This window comes from Rutilus rutilus (assembly GCF_951802725.1).
Source record: "Rutilus rutilus genome assembly, chromosome: 16".
NCBI lineage: Eukaryota > Metazoa > Chordata > Actinopteri > Cypriniformes > Leuciscidae > Rutilus > Rutilus rutilus.
In genome coordinates, this window is record NC_140224.1 from 36265522 (window position 1) to 36280892 (window position 15371).

Below are 15371 nucleotides of genomic sequence, written 5' to 3' on the forward strand. Positions count from 1 at the left end.
TAAGAAATGTCAAGGCTTGCCCTGATCCTCACACAACTCTACCATACTAAAACCATATTAAGCTCAGGTTCCATCTCTTCCATGTTTCTTACAATATGAAATACTATTTATGTTAATATGTTAATCTAAATATGAAACAGACAAAGCTGTAAAGGAAAAGTAAAGACACACACCCACAGGAGTTTCACATTTCACAGTGTTTTCTTTCATCAGCCTGTAATGGACTCACATGAGCAGCAGAGGGCAGAATCTACACCTGATCACGTGATCTCAACACACTTATAGTAATTTATAATCATTATCATTTAAGGTTTAATTTGGATAGCAATGTACATTCTGTCAAATAGATATTGAATCTCTGCAACGTTTTTTGTTGTTGTTGTTAAGTCCTTTTTTTGGGACAGATTGTATGAGAGTTTTAAGATACAAAATGCAATACCTGCGTTTGACAAGCACCGTTTCCAGGCCTTTTCATTCACGTCCTGTTGCTTCTACATGTTGTCACTTCTTCTTGAGTCTCTCCATCATTGTCCGACTCCAGTTTAAACATAAAAGACAAAACAGTTTCTGTCATTATTTAGTTCTTGAGCTCTTGAAGAAGCTTCGCCTCCTGTGCTGGAGGCAGCAGCTCATTTGCATTTAAAGGGACAGTCCACGTAGTGGGCCTAGTTCATCTTTGAACACCTCTGAGCACGAATCTAGCACCTCTTCAAGGGACTTTGCTTGATGCACTTGACTGACATGTTTAATTTTTTTCCAGTTCAAGGTGAGCTTTTGTAGCCAATTTCTGCCACACAGAGCTGGCCCCTCCCACTATTTACTACTATTACGGTTAGCAATTCACATTGTTTTTCATAGCTCACATTAGCTTGAAACTGTCCCAACACAGGCATAATCTCTCCTGTGTACGTTTTAAGCTTGACTCCGGCGACCTCTAGTGGCTCTTTTGAGAACGCAGCTTGGAATAATTCTTCAGAAATGAAACTCATGGCCGCGCCGGTATCAATTTCCGTCATAATTTCTTTGCCATTTACTTTAAATGTCCCTATGAATGACTTTTTGGTGTAAGTAGCGAAAACATGGGCAACTCAGCTTCCTCTACCCCCACATAGGCTACTTAGTGTTTTTCTCCACATAACGTTTACTTTTCCCAGCTTCCATTTTTCCTCTGCAAGCTCTTTTGATGTGGCCAGTTTTTCCACAATTATGGCATTTTGGATCCTTGAAATTACATACCTGAGGGCTGTGATCTTTGCCATGACATCTATAGCACTTTTCCCCTCTCTGTTCGGAATGTTGCGCTGCTCGCGCCCGCGCATCCACTTTATGTACTACACCCGAGCGCAAGTCAAGCCCTCTCAGCTGCTGCATGTCCTTCTCCGCCGTCTCCATACTTAATGCGATCTTAAAAGCACGTGCAAACTTCAGATTAGATTCTGACAACAGTCGCCGTCCAGCGTTGCTCCGAACTAAACAACTCACAGCGCACTGTTTCAAATTCTCGCGCAAATTGGGACTGGTTTATATCAGTGGATCTGAAAGTGGGCCTGGTCCAGTGGGATTTCACTTCAAGATATTTGTATGGCGGCAGGCTGGACCTCTCCGTCTACATTTATAAGGTTTTATAACCTGGAAGTTCCTGCTCTTCAAGCTAGGTTGTTATCAGTCTAGTTAATCTTTGCAGTTCTGCCTGACTTAGTTCCTCAGACTGCAAGATATGTTCTAGTGTTCTTGTCCACAGTGGCTGTGTCCAGTCCAGTTGTCACTTACAGTTCAGGCTGGCTAAATCTACCCTGACTGTTACCGTGTTAAGCAACAAGAGAGAACCGAGGTTACGTTAGTAACCGAGACGCTTTCCACTATCAGCAACGGCTTTGGCTCAAAATGATTCTTTAAAGTGTCCACGATATCTTTGTAAGACTTATTCTTTGGCTTCTCTGGTTGTACCAAGTTCCTTAGTAAACCGTAGGTAGTTGCTCCCATCACACTCAACAGGGTCGCAGACTGTTTCTCCTGGCGTATGTCGTTCGCCTCGAAGAACTGCTCAAGCCGTTCAATATAAGCTGACCAAAGCTGTGTCCCAATGTGAAGACTGCATCCTCCGAAGTCCGTATTTGAAGGCCGATTGCGTCACAGCGGCGCGACTAAACGTCACAGCGCCGCGACCAAGGACGTCCCAATTCAAAGGCTGCACACTTCGGAGGTCGCATTTGAAGGCCGATTGCGTCACCGCGACGCTATGAAGGCTGTCCCAATTAAATTCTGCATCCTCCGAAGTCCGTATTCGAAGGCCGGTTGCGTCATCGCTGCGCGACGAAGGTAAAAGCGACGCCAAATGCACCCTTCGTTTCCCCGTGAAAGGAAGGATACATAAATGGACACTTAGCGGACTATTCTACCCCATAATTCATCGCGCGGCGGTGACGACAGCATTTTTTTTTTTTTATGACGGCCTAGAGTTCGGTGGTGGACGGCAAATTCACATTTAAATATGTAAGTATCAAGTTTTTCTTTCTTATAAACTTAACTCCTTCGTCACCATTGCGTGGCTTCATTTGTCAGGTGGTCTGAGGCCAAACTTGTGCTAATGTTAACTTAGTTTAATAATTGTTTCAGGGAGCAAGGAGCAGACAGACCAATTTATTAAATTGCAATAAAATAAATAAATAAAATAAATAAATAAAATAAAAATGTATTGTAATATTTGCACGAGTCTGTCTAACTTGTGTAAATAAGAAATATCACTCACCCTATAAAGCCCACAAACATAAAAAAAGCACTAGATAAGGCAATGGGGTTTCACTTTTATGTGTTTTTGTAGTGCTGTCATGCAAGCTATGTCTACAAAGGTTTTAACCAAATTTGAGTATTCATAAATATGATTTCTGAATATGAATATGATTTTAAAAATACAAAGTTAGAAAGTTGAGATCACATCTTTGCTGAAATGTTTTGTGCTGTTGTTGTTAACAAGCCATGGTTAATTTGCTCTGCCTTAGGATTGCAAGTGTCCTGGGACAGGAGAGGGTGTGAGTGGGAACCCACTGCTGAAACTTTACCCTAGTTTGTCCTCATGGATGAGGTGTTGGGATAGAGGCATCGCACCAACCCCTCAATCCCTGAGGACACACCAGGGCCGAGTTCAGCAGTGGGTGACCAAGAAGAGGAAGAGCCAGGGGCAGCACCAGCACCAGCACCACGAAGAAGGCGAGACAGAGAGGACGAGTTTTTGGACTTGATTAGAGAAGACATGAGACTGCAGAGGCGAGGAGAGCACAGGAGAGTAGGGAGAGGATGGACAGGCTGTTTTCTCTTCTTGAAAGAATGATTGAGAAATATATATTATATATACAGTATATATTCTTGTTGAACTTTTTTTCACTTATATTTTTTAAAAGGGAAAAAAAATTCTGTACATTTATTTATTTTTATGCAACTTTAAATGTGTAAATAAAAGAGAATTCATTGCTCTGGACATTGTTTATTTTTGTAATGACAGTCATAATTTCTAAATGAAACAAATTCTTCTATACCCCCCCCCCCCCCCAACTATTTACAACATACGTTAAACATCTCAAAATCAACATAAACATTTAAATTTACAGTACATAAAATAAGAAAAAATGATGTAGACTCTTATTCAGCTGAGTGGGAGACCCTGGTGTGCTGCTGGACCGGGATGGGCTCCACAATAGAGACTCTGGTAAGGCCTCCTGCTTGTGGGACATCATCTGGGATGGTCTCCAGAGTGTTTGACTACATATTTTCACTATCCACCAAGTTGTCTACCAACAGGTTTGCAGGGCTGACTCATGGAATAAATATTGAGATACTTTATTACACTAAAGTACTTTTAATAACCACTAATACCACATTGGGGAAAAACTACTAGTCATATATTTCAAACCTTAGTTAAGCAAAATTATCTTGCATACTCTAATGTACTTAAGGCATCAAGAGTAAAAGTAAAGGAATTCTGCAGGAAAAAAAACTTGTCAGGGTTTTTATGATGGTTCTGCTTTTATATTACTGCATATGTTGCATTTTACTTCTGAATATTTTCAAGGTTGATACATTTAAACTATATTTTGTGTAGTTTAATGTAAAACAATGCATCATATTTTAAAATAACAATTTTGTAGTGTTGCTGTCCTGTGTGGGAAAATTACTTCGAGTATTAACGAAGTATGTAGTTCCTTACATATCACCACTGGTTATTTTGAAAATTAAAGTAACAAAATGTAGGCCTATTGTCACAATATTAACAAATTGTTGCTAACTACAGCTCCGTCACATTTGGCGCATCTGAAGCGCTCGGACCGGTCTAGCCTACGGAGGAATGTTCTTGTCGCCTAGCAACAGTGACTGACAGCTGTCGATGAAGAGCGGGAGTAACATTCGCCATGGACTTTTTATATTCAACTGGGTTTTATATTCAAATAGGGTTGAAAACCTGTGTAAATATTTTTACCATGGTTTATTTATGTGCATAATAAAAAATAATACACTAGCCTACAAAATCACATCAAGGTAAGATATAAATGAACATTTGAATCGATCGACTAAGCCGAAAGTACATGACCTGAAACATCCGTACCATGTCCTTCAGTAAAATATAAAACATAAAAATGACAATAGCCAATTCTGGCTCCATAGCTGTTTACTCAATTATATCAAATGGATTATCAGGATGGCAGCATACTCTCGCACCGTTGCTTGGCGCCTGGAGCGGTAATCGGGAACACCTGGCTGCACAATTAGGAAATCCTACGAAGGCTACATGGTGCGTCGTTCGGAGGACGCATAGGCTGCATCATTTGAAGTCTGCGTCCTTCGAAGGATGCAGCCTTCACTTTGGGACACAGCTCAAGACTCTGCTTTCGCAGACATGCGCGCCCGAACATTTCCCAACATTCCCAGCACTATAGGTACGGAATCTCTACTGTGTCAAATGCAAAACTTTCAAGCATACAATACATCACAACTTCTAAACCATAAAAAAAAAAAAAAAAAAAAAAAAAAACGATAGAAAAGAAGAAGGGAAAAAACTCAAGCACGAGTCACTACTCACGCTCACACTCACAACGTTCCACTCACTCCCAGCATGCACTCCGATAGAGAGAGAGAGAGAGAGAGAGAGAGAGAGAGAGAGAGAGAGAGAGAGAGAGAGAGAGAGAGAGAGAGAGAGAGAGAGAGAGAGAGAGAGAGAGAGAGAGAGAGAGAGGAGGTAAAGAGAGAAAGCTCCAATAAAGAGATACAGAGAATAAGAAGAGAGGCAGAGCAACTGTTACAATTCTCTTTTATCTCTTCCGTGACCATGTGACCGAAACCCAAATGTGAGACAATCAAACAGACCAATCAGATAATTACAATTTCCTACATTGTACTAAAGGTGTGACAATTCGTAGACCCCCGATGTACACGCATTTAGGCCTACAGGCCTGATCACTATCAGCACCTCTGTGCCTTTAGGAATTCCAAATTATATGTTCATTTTCAAATATCTTGGATTATTTTAAATCTTACACTTCACAGCAACCTGATATCAAATAAAAGGTACATGCACCATTAACACTTACAGAGGGATATTATATATCTCACAGCACATTAAATGAGAATTGAGGGTCAGTTTGTGTTTAAGTTTTGTGGTTGATGTAAGGAGGAGATCCAGTCAGATGATTAAGTCAAATTTTATTTCTTAAAAGCAGACAATCAAATAATAAATGAAGAGTAAAATTAATTCACCCATAATCAGGATTAAAAGTTTAATAAAGAAACAAACTGAACAGTTAAAATAACTGCTAATATTTCCAAGTAAGATATAATTAAAACACTCTCCCCTGGTTTCACAGACAAGGTTTAAGATATTCCCAGACTATAATGCATCTTTGAGCTGTTTTAACCGAATGTAACTTGTACTGACCAATCTTATGTCAGTACCATTGTTTTGTCTCAAGATGCACACCAGTAATGCATTTTTTTTCTAATGCATGTTAATAAAAGCTATTTAAATGCCCTAATTGAACTAAGGCCTAATCCTGGCTTAATCTAAGCCCTGTCTGTGAAACTGGACCTCTGAGTATAATATTCTTAGCTTAAAGATAATTAAAGTAGTTTGAGAGATCTCTCTTTAAAAAGAGCAAGGTCTGAGTCCAAGGTATAGACTGACCTGTACAGAAATTAATCTCTCTAATAAATAGTTGCTTATCGGAACAGAGTTAAGTTCCTCTTTTCACAGTATATTGCATCGAAGCAGACACAAACATATCTAGTTTTCATGTTTTCAAACTCTGAGGTGTTAGCCCGAACACTGCGAGATGTTTAGCTATAGATTACATTCGTTTACCACTTTATTCTGAGACATTGTGGTCTGTCTGTTGGAAACTTACAGACTTTTGCCCTCATCTAAACAACAAGTACAAAAGTTCACACTAAGCCAATCAGCTACAGCTGAGGCATAAAGCTTCATAAAAGAAAAGCATTAAACATACATTTCAAATGATATAAATGATTAATGATAAAACATAAGCATGAAATATTTTTTTTCTTTTTTTAATTCATCAGTGGTGTTTTAATGGTGGTGCACCATTCACTTTAACAACCACAGATTTATTGTTAAAAATATGTTTTTTCTGTGGAAATCAACATATTGCATAAATGATGCCGACACCATTTACTCGGAGTTCTGCTTCAAATCAGGAATCAGTGAATATTGTTCAGCTAAAGTGGAGCAGATTTTAGCACAAGGTGTACATATAGAGGGTGTATCTGGGCGTCTTTAGGATGCCGGGGGTCAGAGTTCACCACCGATCTCGACCACAGTAACGTCCGAGCTGCTTACACTTCTCACAGAGTTCCTGAGGATGATGTTTGCTCAGGTCAGATTTGTCCAGGCCGTCGGGTTTCTCCAGAGGAGTCTGCAAACAACAGAGGAAAGATTTTAAATCCTGCCGCTCATCCCTAGAGAAATATTTCTCTTATAGAGCACCGATTCTGCTTTAATTTCCATGTTCATCTTTCTTTAGTGTGTAATGTTGCTGTTTGTTTAATGTCTTGTTTTCCAGTAAAAAAAAAAAAAACATCTTTAAAACAAGAAGCATTTACAAAGTCAGATTGCACAAAGTGAATCCGTTTATTTTTTTACCCAATTTTTAAAGCAGAAACTTCACTGAGGTTATGTTTACACTTTAAATAATTCAGCAATACATCATTTAATTTTGCTAAAGTATCTCGTTTTAAGGACTTAAGATATTGCAACCAGAAAACAAACCCTAATCTAATGGCAGAAATGCTGCTTTAGATTATATTAGAAAATCTTTATTAATCCCGATAGGGAAACTGGTTTGCCACCAACTTAGACCATACAGCCAACAAACACAATACACAACTACTGTAACAGACAGATAAATAATCCTGCATTAAGAGACTATTAAAACCTGATTAAGAACCAGTGAGACATTATTAAAAAAAGATTCAGTTTCACAATTCAAAAGTGCAGAATGCAAAGAAATGTAACAATTAACAGTGTTTGTTGAAATATCTGACCGCTGCAGGAACAAAATACCTTCTCATTCGCTCACTAGAGCACCGAGGCATTACCAATCGCTCACTGAAAGAGCTTCGGAGTCCTTTAAAAACATTGTGTAATGGCCTTCAAAAAGCAAGATTTTTTTTTGTTTTGACCTCATCCTCTTCTCCACAATAACCTCAAGTAAGTCTGGGGTAAGACCAATAACTGAACCAGCTCTCTTGATCATCTTATTTATCCTATTTTTGTCATCAACAGATATGACTCTGTGACAAGGACTAAAACAGACAGGGTATTTATACACAGACACTAACAATGTGATAGGGAACAGCTGAGTGCAATCACGAGTGATGAGAACAGACAAAGGATTGTGGGAAATGCAGTTCCAGAGTGAATGGTGACAGTATGGGGAAGAGACCTCTAGTGGACACCCGAGGAAACATAAACCAGACACTGTGACAAATGTTTCTTAGCAAACCTAACAAACTGTGGTCGTGATCAAATAAAGCAATCCGCGTCGTGCCTAACAACGCCCCTTAGCTGTTCTAAATCCACTGTAAAACACAGCTTCAGTGTTAAGATTAACTGGACTACAGTCCTCAGAGCTGCTCAGCCTAAGATTGGAGAGAACGTCTTTAATCCTCTTTTTTTCATCACTGTGAAAAGCAGCTTTCTTCTTATTAATAGCAGCTATGTACTTCTCTGGTGACCCATGGTTTGTTATTGGGAAAGATTTTGATTTGTTTACACAGAATTAAAGACTTGATTGACACAGTAAAGTCACTTTCTCAGAGATCCTGTCCAGATCACTGTCCATCAAAGAACACAGACCAGTCTGTGCATTCAAAGCACCCCCTTAAAGGTGAACTAAGTAACTTTTTTTACCCTAACTGAACAGCTTCAGTCTATTTTCAGTCTAAAGTGAGCGTCTGTTCACCTGTTTGTGAGCAAGGACGTTGATGTGGCATTTGGTGCACTCCTGACCCATGTTTGGCCACGAGTTCCCACTCATCCATGTCCGGTTGCATTTGGGACACTGGTACTCCCCGAAACACCTCTTATTATCCTGATCCGCCATCAGACCCTCTCCTTTAGGGCGAGCCTGGTAAGAAAACAGTCTTTAGTTGTGCTGTGAATGGAGAGAGCTGTGTAATAACAGTGTCACGTGATTGAGATCGGCCCGCGAGTTCTGAGCTCGAACGAATAGCGCAGTTTCAGTTTCACTTTCGTTTCGTTTGCCGTTGGATGTTTGAGTTTCGTATGTAACAGAAGTTGCAGCTCTTATCAATTGCACAACGTGAGGGTCACACCAGTCTTGTTGCCCATTTGGTTGCAGATTGGATCTACTTGCATAAAGTGTGGCTCTTGTCCAGGTCCTTTTTCCCTTCAACTTCATAGAAGCCAAAGTTACTAGATTTTAATGCTGATGGTGCCGGTGTGTGAAGTGATGAGTCCCAGAGAAGTCATGAGTCCCAGTTTATACTAAAATTGCAAGAAAAATGTAGTGACATATCTAGGAAACTAGTGTTCTGATTAATCTCCCCAGGTGTGCCGCTCCAAATGTTAATTTTGTTTTCTTTAGCCTTTTTGCCTTTGACTTGTGTAGGCCTATTTTGAAGTAGCTCCCCCTCTTTGGTTTGTTTTTTTGTTATTTTCTGTTTGGTTAAGCCTTTGTATATTGACAACATTTGTAAATACGCATGTATATTCTCTTTCCCCTACGAGAGTTTTGTATGTTGCTGTTTTTGTCAATAAAAATAAATAAATAAATAAATAAATAAAAATAAAAATGAGTCCCAGTTTAGGACCCCAGTGTGCCTGATCTAAAGCTGTTCTCGCAAATCTTATTATAATCAATCAAACTTTAATTCCAATATTGACTAGTATATTTTTTAAATATTACTAGATTCATTCGATTTTTTAATAGGTAGGCTATCTAATGACCAAGTACTAGTATCTATTGAATAAGTACTAGTATCTTAGGAACTAGAATCGAAACAATAAGTAGTAGGCTACTACCGAATAAATAACTACTAATAAATACATACTTTAACTAAGACGAGGTTGCAGAACCCGAGTGCAGTTTAACAGTAGACAGAACAAGATCAAATATAAAACAAAAGCATGGCGTGGTGGCATGAAACTCAAGACTTAAACGTGAACATAAACATGGACATAAACTTCCCAACAGTGGTTACAGGCACTAGACAAACATGTTGTAACAATACTAATGACTAGACAAGGCACAAGGGACATCTGTGAACAATCAAGACAATAAACCAGGATCACATAACTAGATCAGCGGATCACATGACAGAAATGAAACTAAAGCATGAAACGAAACCAGACGTGACACCCAGCAAACACATTTACGTTGTGGCAACGTCTCTGGCACGTTGCATTTCTGCTATGGCAACGTCGCTGTGCTCGCAACATTGTAACAACGTAGAATTTTAAGACGTGACAGGGCTGTAGCAACGTTGTTGCGCGACATTCAGCAACTGAGAGACGACATTCTGGCAATATTTTTAATTGGTGTATTTTGTTAGATAATTATATACTTTTTATAATTTATTGTTTATCTATATTATGGGGCTATCAAAACCTGCAAGTGTAGCCTACACTTTAAAGAGTAAAAATGACAGAAGGTTTCGTTAATTCAACTTTATTAAAATTGCATATAATCAAATTGCACTTCCAAAAGTCATACATTTGTGAAAAAAAATAAACATAAAAATAAACGAATACACATTTATTTTAAGTATAATAAATAAAACATGAAAAGCAAAGGCAGATCAGAACATTTAATGAACAAAACAGACAGTAGCCGAAAGCAGGAGGTGTCACCGGGGAAACATCCACAAATCCAGAGGAGCAAAGAAACGAATGAGACTAAATAGCGGAAAAATCAAACGAAAAACTAAACAGTGCGAGCTATGCTTCATTAATCACATTAGAAATTAAAGCTGTAGGTTGTGTTTGATAGCTGAGGTAACTGTTAGGCTAAAGGCAATACTCACGTATCCTTGCTCGATGATGAATGAGAACACAATGAGCCCAACAACAGGTGGTTGGAATTTAAAAGGCTGATTTTCCCGCTTCAGGGCAGTGACGAGTACATTATGTAGTCCAGTGGTTGTCCAGATAGGCACAACCTTAAGCAATGGCCCTGAACGATGGTTTAATGTCAACATTGTGACAACGCTGTAACAACTTCACCACACAACGTAGTTATAGCAACCTTTTGGCCATGTTGTTAAAACGTTGTTAGAAGGTTGGCTACGTTCTGTGTTTGCTGGGCAACAAGTCAGAACTGAATAGTTGATATCATGACAGATCCACATAGAAGTCAATGGCAAAAAATGTAAATAGGCTATGTTACTACTAACAAAAGAATAGTTACCAGTCACTATCGAAATAAGTACTAGAATCTAATGAATAAACTAGTGTCTATTTTATACTAGTATCTATCTAATGAGTAGCAGATCGAACAAAATAAGAATTTGCATCTAATAAATAATACTAGTATCTTTTAAAAATGTACTACTATCTAAATAATAAGAACTAGTACTTAATGGAATAGATAGTATCTAAAAAATAAGTAACAGTTGCATGAAAATAGAGACTAGTGGGTTTTAAGGATTAAATGTTAAAACGGCTTGCCATAATAAGAGAGCAAACGCACAACAGAGAAATTTCTAAACACAGAAAACGATTGTAAAAGCAAAACTTACTTGGATATGTGATGTGATGTGATGTGAGGAATGGATCTCGAGAGTTTGTTCTGGATGAGGAAGGGAGGCGTCAGTCTGTATATATACGCTCTTCTATCCAAGACGCGTGTGCCGTGAATGATGATGTTGTTTGGGTTGTTACCAGGACGGTGCTATAAATATTATACTAAGTAATCTAATAGTTACTAATTTTAGTTTAACTATCCATATAAGTAACTTCTAGTCTAGTAAATTGCAAATATATAACATAATATAATATAATAATACAATGTAATGTAATATAATATAATTAGTGCTGTCAAATCGTAATCGCATCTAAGTTTTTGTTTATATAATATGTGTGTGTGTGTGTGTGTGTGTGTGTGTGTGTGTGTGTGTGTGTGTGTGTGTGTGAATTTATATAAAATGTAATGTAATATAATATAATAATACACTATCATGTAATTTAATATATTATAATTAGTGCTGTCTGTGGTAGAGTTTATCTTTCGCACCTGACTCAGCATTACCTGGGGTGTTTCCAGTCGATACCCCTTTTGAACACTAAGATCTATGGTATTTTGCTGGAAGCTATGTTTACTATGGTAGTTTTTGTAAGAATGCCAGACATCTGAATGAATTATAGCCTAATAATATCTGTTCAGTTTATTACAACTTATTACAGTTGTTTTTTAATGAGTGCAAAGGTGTGTGTCAGATGTAAAGCAACAGAGAAAAGCCTCTTGATTTCACAGGACAGTTTCTGACTAATGCAGACCTGAGTCTTGATCATGCCAGTTTTACAATATAAACAAATACATCATTGTCATGAAAACGAAGCCGGCTTCTCTTCCTCATGTGTCACGTGACGTCAGTGCTTTCACTCGAATAGAAACTTAGAAATGAAAGGGTTTGGCTTCAGAAGCGGACAGTGGGAAACTGGTCATCCCATACACAATATAAATATATTTGAAATATATTTTCAGAATATATTTTGAAATATATTTTTGGAATATATGCAAATATTCGAAATTGGCCCAATAAATATATTTTAGTTAAATATATGTAAATATATATTTTTATTTTTTTGAAAATATATTTTAGTTAAATATGTGAATATATTTATATGTCAATATATTTACTAACAACATATATGTTCATATTTGTTTTAACTTTTGCAAATTGTTTCATTTGAAATATATTTTGAAATTTAAAAAGTTAACATTTTCACAAACAAACAACACATTTTCAATTTATTTTTTACATTTTTATTTATTTCATTTTAAATCTTTTTATTGTTTAAGTGCACTTGCACTTCACTGTTGGAGTGTCACTGTTATACTTGCATCATAAATATTGTGCATATTTTCAACATTTAAATGACTTCAGGAAAGATGTCAATAAAACACAACAATAAATCTAATAATTGCACTTAGTAGGTGCGTGCCACCTAATATGGCCTAATAGTCCTAGGAAAGCAACTATCTGTCATTTTACATTGCAGTCATTTAAATTATAGTTATTATTATATATTATACAGTATTATAGCTGTGTGTCATAATACAGTAGTGAAATATGGTAGCCTACTGTTGTGTATAGGGGAAAAGGTAGAGGAATTACTATGATCAAAATACATTTTCGACCCTTCTTTAGCAAACTAAACATTTTATGACCATATATTTTGTCATATATTTTACATTACATGTTATAAATGTAAATATATTTCACACTTAACATCATATATTTTTCAAAATGATAAATATAAGTGAACAACAATGCAAATATATTTCAATGTATTTGGAATATATGCCACATATATTTTTGACACTTTAAAATATTTTTTATATATTTTTTCTGTATGGGATGGTTGTGTGTCCTGACAGGTGAATGAACGTCATCAACTTCCAGGTAAAAGAGGGAAACACCATTACTAAGAAAAGGCAAGGCTTGCCCTGATCCTCACACAACTCTGCTATACTAAAACTATATCTCAGATTCCATCTCTTCCATGCTTCTTACAATATGAAATACTATTTATGTTAGTGTAAATATGAAACTGAAGCTGTAAAGGAAAAGCAAAGACACACACCCACATGAGTTTCACATTCCACAAAGTTCAAGAACTCTTCTTTAATCAGTAATGGACTCACATGAGCACCAGAATCTACACCTGATCATGTGATCTCAACACTCTTATATAGACATGTATAATCACTATCATTTAGGGTTTCATTTGTGCAGTAATTCATGCACATTCTGTCAAAAAGATATTGAATCTCAGGAACATTGTTTTTTTTTTTTTTGTTTTTTTAATTGCAAATAAACAAAATGCAATACCTGCCTTTGACAAGCACTTGTTGGATTTGCATTGTAATTTGGGCATTTACAGTTAATAATCCTTTACTAATGGTTTAATTTTAAATTTGTGTAAATATTTGCGTATTAAGAGGAATGTAAGCTGTTGTGGTATATTATATTGGAATGTTGTCTATTCTATCATGTATGGTATGGGGGAGAGCGGGGCATGTTGTCACACTGTCTAACACTTACTGAGCGCCATACATCACAATGGTATAAATGTCATACCAAATGAAAGAAGGAAGTCTTGGGCACATATGTTGTATTCATAACATCTTCATATCTTATCTCATTACGGAGTTGTAGACTGTTGAATAGAGAGAGTGCACTTGTGATAGTTTGCCCCATCGGTGGATGAGTTGTCACACTAGATTATCCAAAAATAACAACACAACTACTTAATTGTGAATATCGATTTTAATTTTTTAATTCAAACCAGAGCTGGAAATATAAACAATCGTGCCTGGAGAATCTGGGAAAACAATTATTTCAATCCAAACAATACACATTTCAAATTTAAACGCATTAAGTGGCAAGACCACTTTACTTTGAATGTTCTCTGGTTTACACATAGATCCATGATTACTGAAACCAGATGCCCTGGATCTGACTAATCAGACTCATCTTCAGAGTCACAATTCTGGCACACATAAATTGCTGGCCTGAGGTGCATCATGGGTCCAATTGTTGCATTTTACACATTTTACCCAGGTCTCCTTTGGACGACTGTTTGAAAATGTCTCTACACAGACGAGGCAGAACTCTTCATCATCTGATGAGGACTCTTGTATGATTTTTCTTATTTTAGCTGCCTTGTTCTTCGTAGGTCCAGATTTTGATTTTGTTCTGCAACTTCACCTGCCTGACTGCCTTTAACATGATGTCAGGTGGTGTACTGTCATGCTCTGTCTTTCGTTGATCATTTCTAACTTCCTTCCTTCCTGTCTTTCCTTCCTTAATCCCTGCCTTTCCTTCAAAAACCTTATTGCAACTACAAATAAATTACAATATCACAATGTTTTCTGAGCATGTTCTATGTGTTTATTTGTACAGGGGCAAGTTGTCACATGTGACGACTTGCCCCAAACTGACGTGTGCTAACGTTGGCAAAAATCTCAAAGTTATTGCTCAACATAGCACTTTAGCTAAAGTATCAAAAGACACATTATTTTCTCCTCTACTTTGTGCAAAATAATATATTTTTTTTAACATTCATACCTAACAAAGTTGTACTGCATAAAATGTAAAGTGCAAATCTTTTACTTTTTTAGCAGAAAAATAAGAGAATTGAGCTAACCTCAGATTAGAGTGATCTTGACCACATGTGAACAGGAAGTTGACTACAGAAGAAGTCACACAAAGTGGCTTTTTGATTTTTGAGATAGAGCCTCTAGTGTTGGAGTTCTGAACAGTGTGACAACTTACCCCGCTCCAAAGAGCAGATTATCATAAGATATTTTTACTTACTACTATTATAAAGTATTGGAAGCAAAAATAATGTGATGCAGTGATATAGAAATTATATATTTTTATTTATGACATTTTAATATTTTAAATACACATGGTTTCATATTATACTTTTTTTATCTATTTATATCAATTTCCTACAGGCCTTGATCACTATCAGCACCTCTTTCCAAATTATCCTTGGGGTAAGAAAGAGGGGGGTTGAAACAGTAAAAGCAAAAGTCTTTGTTCATTTTCAAATATCTTGGATTATTTTAAATCCTGCAATTCACAGCAACCTGATAACCACTGAGCACCATTAACAC

General features: G+C 37.0%; 1 long non-coding RNA gene across 1 annotated transcript; it reads right to left on the reverse strand.

The window, feature by feature from the left end:
- Positions 1 to 5751: 5751 nt before the first annotated feature.
- On the reverse strand, positions 5752 to 11430 carry LOC311305947. Its single transcript, XR_014630104.1, has 3 exons — positions 11263 to 11430; positions 8466 to 8630; positions 5752 to 6917 (listed from the first exon to the last, which is right to left on the reverse strand). It is a non-coding gene; the product is annotated as an uncharacterized lncRNA (long non-coding RNA).
- Between the last annotated feature and the right edge of the window lie 3941 nt (positions 11431 to 15371).